Raw genomic sequence first — 6,362 nt, 5'->3', positions numbered from 1 at the left:
CATCCCTCACTTTCTCCGCTGCTGAAACCCTCATACATGCTTTTGTCACATCCAGAATCGACTATTGCAATAGCATCCTCTATGGTTCACCTTCCAAAATACTCAACAAACTACAGTATATACAAAACTCTGCTGCCTGTCTCCTCACCCACACCCGCACTCGTGAACACATCACCCCCGTCCTACAAAACCTTCACTGGCTCCCCATCACTCAACGCATTCACTTCAAAATCCTCCTGATCACTTTCAAAGCCCTCCAGAACCTGGCCCCCACATATCTCACTGACCTCCTCCACCGCCACACTCCATCACGCTCTCTCCGCTCCTCCGACACAAACCTTTTGTCCTTTCCCTGTAGGACCAGACTCCGAACCTGGGGAGACACAGCCTTCTCCATCACCGCCCCTACCCTCTGGAACTCTCTGCCCCAACCACTCCGTGCTTGCCCCGACCTCCCCTCCTTCAAGAAGGAACTCAAAACCCACCTGTTTAAGTTAGCTTTTAATGTACAGCCCTGATTTTAATGTGTTTTTTCTTAGCGTTTTTATCTTTTTCTCTTGGTTTGTAAAGCGTCTTTGAGTGTCCAGAAAAGCGCTATACAAATAAAATGTATTATTATTATTTATTATTATATATTTACCTTATGTACCTCATCCACCGAAACTTAGTACTTCTGTCTGTTGGAAAGCGATGGAATTTGCACACAGAAGTACCCGAGCGGTGCTGGCAGTCAGGAGCATAACACTGCACCATATTCCTATTTAAATATCTAAAAAAATTATAATAATTAACATATATCACATTACAATCTTAGAAACAGGTTAATTATGATGTTTTCATTCTTATCGGTAGATAACACGAAACCACTTCTTTCTAAAGAAAATATATATTAAGCGAGTCATATCCAATTAATTTCACATAATTTCACGTATTTAATAGTAAAATAGCAAATAAACACTACTTTAAAACCTACTTTTGCACTCTTTAACCGCAACAACACACTCCCACTGGCGCAATTGTTTATGCTGCAATGGCTTCTGTGATGCGGAGTTTCTGAAACCAGGAAGTGAAATATGTACACAGTGTTGTACCTTGGCCTTTTTTTTAATGTTTCAAACTTATTTTTAAATTTAAATGATAGCCGTTTTGGTCACGAGTACCCATGTAGCTGATTAGCCCTTCACATATCTGTGTATGTGTTGTGTGTTGGGGGGTTTGGCTGGATGTTTTTGTGTTTTCTTTTCTTTGCTCTCCAGATGGTATGCATACTGGTTTTTGTCTGTGGAGAAGGTGCTGGCAGAAGAGTCCTTCACCCTCATCAGCATGATTTGCAGCACCTGTGGATGATGCTCACGTGCAAACTTAAAGACTTGCAGCTGAAGCAGATAATGAGATGGCGTTCTGCATTTAAGCCATGAGTGATTCAGGCAGAATTGCCAGGAACTCGACCTTGTGACGTTCGTTTGTGAGACGCTGAGGACCGCGCCTGGGTTTGACACATCATGCCTGTGAAGGAGGACGGGTGAGGGACACATGCTGTCAGCACACATCAGAGGTGATTGATTGTCTGAATAAGTGTTAACAGTAATTTTGTTGTGTGGGCTGCCAGAAGAGGAGGTACTGCTGGCCCACCACCAGAAGGCGCCCTGCCTGAAGTGCGGGCTTCAGGCACGAGAGGGCGCTGCCGCCTCAGGAACAAGCCGTGGTGACAGCTGTCACCCATCATCCGTGACAGCTGTCACTAATCAACACATCTGGTATAAAAGCAGGAAGACACCTCCACCAAACTGCTGAGATATCATCTTCATCTGGAGGTAATATCCTCAGCCTGTGTGGTAAATTACTAATCTATCTATTGTGAGTGTTTGCAGGAGTACTGGTCCTTAGTTTGTGGAGGCTGAGTGAGTGCAGACGGCACTCTTTTCCTCTGAAGGATCACTGCTTAACACGTATTGAGTGAGAGGTGGAGGTGGCATTCCCACCATTGTTACTGGGTGTTCACACACCCACCCTTTGACTGTCTTTTGCTTTCTGCCAGCAGTACCAGATCCGACACTCCGGGAAAGTGGTCACCTGGGGACTCCGGAACTTGGCGGTTCCAGTATTCCTCGGGTTCAGGTGGCGGTGGAAATCGTGTGGTTCCGGTTCGTTTCCAGACGGGCGTCTCCTATCGTCGAGCCTGCCCACACGACACCTTTATTAATTGACTGTTGCACATTCTGATTCTGCTTGTTTGGTTGTGACATTCACACGAGTAAAGTGTTATAATTTGACTCCTTCCATTGTCCGTTCATTTACGCCCCCTGTTGTGGGTCCGTGTCACTACACTTTCACAACAGGATATCTCGGCCAGCGTCATGGACTCCGAGGGGCGTCACCAGGCTGTTGAACAACCAATGGGAGAGCAGGGAGTGCAGGCATCTGCAGGAGGCGTGATTGGTGAGCTACAGCATATTCTCACCGCCTTTACGGCTCGAATGGATCAAATAGCCGAGCAAAACATCCTCCTGAACCGCAGGGTGGAGGCCCTCTCCGCGCAAGTGGCGGCGAGCGCTCAGGGCGCTGCTGCAGCTCCTCCTCCTGTCGATCCTGTGTTAGATATTAATGTTCCAGTGGTGGTCCAACAACCCCTCCCACCATCCCCTGAAGCATACATAAGCCCTCCTGAGCCGTACGGAGGTTGTGTGGAGACGTGCGCGGACTTTCTTATGCAGTGTTCGCTCGTCTTCGCACAATGTCCCGTCATGTACGCGTCAGACGCAAGCAAAATAGCTTATGTGATCACTTTGCTTCGGGGAGAGGCACGCGCTTGGGCTACGGCGCTTTGGGAGCAAAATTCACGGCTCCTTCACACATACACTGGGTTTGTGAGGGAGTTCAGAACTGTGTTTGATCACCCTAACAGGGGAGAGACCGCTTAAACCGTGCTGCTGTCGATGAGACAGGGACGCCGGAGTGCAGCCGCTTATGCAGTCGACTTCCGCATCGCGGCTGCGAGGTCCGGCTGGAATAACGCTGCGCTCCGCGCCGCCTTTGTAAACGGACTGTCGTCAGTCCTAAAGGTGCACCTAGTGGCCAAGGATGAACCACGGGACTTAGATGGGCTTATTGATCTCGTTATACGGTTAGACAATCGGTTGGAGGAACGCCGTCGGGAACGAGACGAAGGACGTGGCCGGGCGCGCGCCGTCCCTCTTCCTTCCGGGTCCGAGAAGGGTCCGCCCTTCCCATGCTCCCTGGCCTCTACGTCCCGTGGGGCGACAGCTCCCCCTGCTGACGAAGCTATGGACACGAGCAGGGCCACATTTAGACCACCTAATAGACAGAGGAGGTTTCCACGCGGGGCATGTTTTGTTTGTGGCTCAATGGAGCATCAATTGAGCGATTGCCCCGAACGGTTAAACACCAACGCCTGCCCCTAGAGACTGGGCTTAGGGTGGGCCAAAAACTTCACGTGGGACACACACATATTGCCGCACGACTCCCAGTTACAATCCTTAGTGGGGATTTAACCCTTCAGGCCCCAGCACTGGTAGACACAGGGTCAGAAGGGAATCTGTTAGACAGCAGATGGGCCAGGGAGGTAGGGCTCCCTCTGGTGGCGCTACCTATACCATTGCAGGTGCGAGCACTAGATGGCACCCTACTCCCTTTACTCACACACAAGACACCACCAGTAACTCTGGTAGTGTCAGGGAATCATAGGTAGGAGATTTAGTTTTTTGTGACTCCTTCTACCTCCCGTGTGATTCTGGGGTTCCACTGGATGTTGAAACACAATCCCCGGATTGATTGGCCGTCCGGGGTGGTGGTACAGTGGAGCGAAACCTGCCATCGGAGGTGTTTGGGATCCTCGGTTCCTCCCGGTTCCCAGGCGAAGGAGCAGGTCCAAGTACCCCCCAATCTGTCGGCGGTGCCGGTTGAGTACCACGATCTTGCTGATGTTTTTAGCAAGGATCGGGCACTCACTCTTCCCCCGCACCGTCCATATGATTGTGCCATCGATTTGTTGCCAGGCGTGGAGTTCCCGTCCAGCAGGCTGTACAACCTCTCCCGAGCTGAGCGCGAATCGATGGAGACCTACATCCGGGACTCCTTAGCTGCCGGGCTGATCCGTAACTCCACCTCTCCGATGAGAGCAGGTTTCTTTTTTGTGGGAAAAAAAGATGGCGGTCTTCGTCCATGCATTGATTATCGGGGGCTGAACGAGATCACGGTTCGCAACCGATACCCGTTGCCTTTGTTGAATTCAGTGTTCACCCCCCTGCATGGAGCCAAAATCTTCACAAAGTTGGATCTTAGGAACGCATACCACCTAGTTCGGATCCGGAAGGGAGACGAATGGAAGACGGCATTTAACACCCTGTTAGGTCATTTTGAGTACCTGGCCATACTGTTCGGCCTCACTAACGCCCCCGCGACGTTCCAAGCTTTGGTTAATGACGTCTTGCAGGACTTCCTGCACCGATTCGTCTTCGTATATCTGGATGATATACTCATCTTTTCTCCGGACCCTGAGACCCATGTACGGCATGTACGTCAGGTCCTGCAGCGGTTGTTGGAGAACCGGTTGTTTGTGAAGGGCGAGAAGTGTGAGTTTCACCGCACTTCTTTGTCCTTCCTGAGGTTTATCATCTCCTCCAACTCCGTCGCCCTGGATCCGGCCAAGGTCGCAGCGGTGAGAGACTGGCCCCAACCGACAAGCCGTAGGAAGCTGCAACAGTTCCTCGGCTTCGCAAATTTCTACAGGAGGTTCATTAAGGGTATAGTCAGGTTGTTAGTCCCCTGACGGCCCTGACCTCGCCAAAAGTTCCCTTCACCTGGTCGGATCGGTGCGAAGCCGCGTTTAAGGAGTTGAAACGGCGGTTCTCGACTGCACCGGTCTTGGTGCAGCCCGATCCTGGTCGCCAGTTCGTGGTTGAAGTGGACGCCTCTGACTCAGGGATAGGAGCCGTGCTGTCCCAGAGCGGAGAAACCGATAAGGTTCTTCACCCGTGTGCCTATTTTCCCGCAGGTTGACCCCAGCAGAGCGGAACTATGACGTGGGCAATCGAGAGCTCCTTGCGGTGAAAGAGGCCCTTGAGGAGTGGAGACACCTGCTGGAGGGAGCGTCAGTGCCTTTCACGGTTTTCACTGACCACCGGAACCTGGAGTATATCAGGACCGCCAAGCGACTGAACCCCAGGCAAGCCTGCTGGTCACTGTTTTTCGGCCGTTTTGACTTCCGGATCACCTACCGCCCCAGGACCAAAAACCAAAGATCGGATGCCCTGTCCCGGGTGCATGAACAGGAAGTCAAGACCGAGCTGTCGGATCCACCGGAACCCATTCTCCCGGAATCCACTATCGTGGCTGCTCTGACCTGGGACGTGGAGAAGACCATCCGGGAGGCCCTGGCACGGAGCCCGGATCCCGGAACAGGACCGAAGAACAGACTATACGTCCCACCAGAGGCTAGGGCTGCCGTCCTGGACTTCTGTCACGGGTCCAAACTCTCCTGCCACCCAGGGGTGCGTAGGACCGTGGCAGTAGTCCGGCAGCGCTTCTGGTGGGTGTCCCTGGAGACTGATGTCCGGGCTTACATCCAGGCCTGCACCACCTGCGCCAGGGGCAAGGCTGACCACCAGAAGGCACAGGGACTTCTACAGCCACTTCCTGTGCCTCACCACCCCTGGTCCCACATCGGTCTGGATTTTGTCACGGGCCTCCCGCCGTCTCGGGGCCACACCACCATACTCACGATAGTGGACCGTTTCTCCAAGGCGGCCCACTTCGTGGCCCTCCCGAAGCTCCCATCAGCCCAGGAGATGGCGGATCTCCTCGTCCACCATGTTGTCCGGCTGCATGGGATACCAACGGACATCGTTTCGGATCGCGGTCCCCAGTTCTCCTCGCAGGTGTGGAGAAGTTTCTGCCGGGAACTGGGGGCCACTGTAAGCCTCTCATCTGGGTATCACCCGCAGTCTAACGGACAGGTCGAACGGGCCAACCAGGAGTTGGAGCAGGCCCTCAGGTGCACGACCTCCGCACACCCGACGGCTTGGAGTGAACATCTGGCCTGGATCGAGTACGCTCATAACAGCCAGGTGTCCTCTGCCACCGGCCTCTCCCCATCCGAGGTGTGTCTGGGGTACCAGCCCCCTTTGTTTCCTTTGGTGGAGGGAGAGGTCGGTGTGCCCTCGGTCCAGGCCCACCTGCGGAGATGCCGTCGGGTATGGCGCACCGCCCGTTCGGCCTTGTTGAGGGCCCGGACGAGGGCTAAAGCCCATGCAGACCGTCGACGGTCCCCGGCCCCTCCTTACCAGCCCGGGCAGGAGGTATGGCTTTCCACCAAGGACATTCCTCTCCAGGTCGAGTCCCCC

The sequence above is a fragment of the Thalassophryne amazonica genome, chromosome 4 (assembly GCF_902500255.1).
Source record: "Thalassophryne amazonica chromosome 4, fThaAma1.1, whole genome shotgun sequence".
Classification (NCBI taxonomy): domain Eukaryota; kingdom Metazoa; phylum Chordata; class Actinopteri; order Batrachoidiformes; family Batrachoididae; genus Thalassophryne; species Thalassophryne amazonica.
This window is presented reverse-complemented; position numbering follows the sequence as displayed.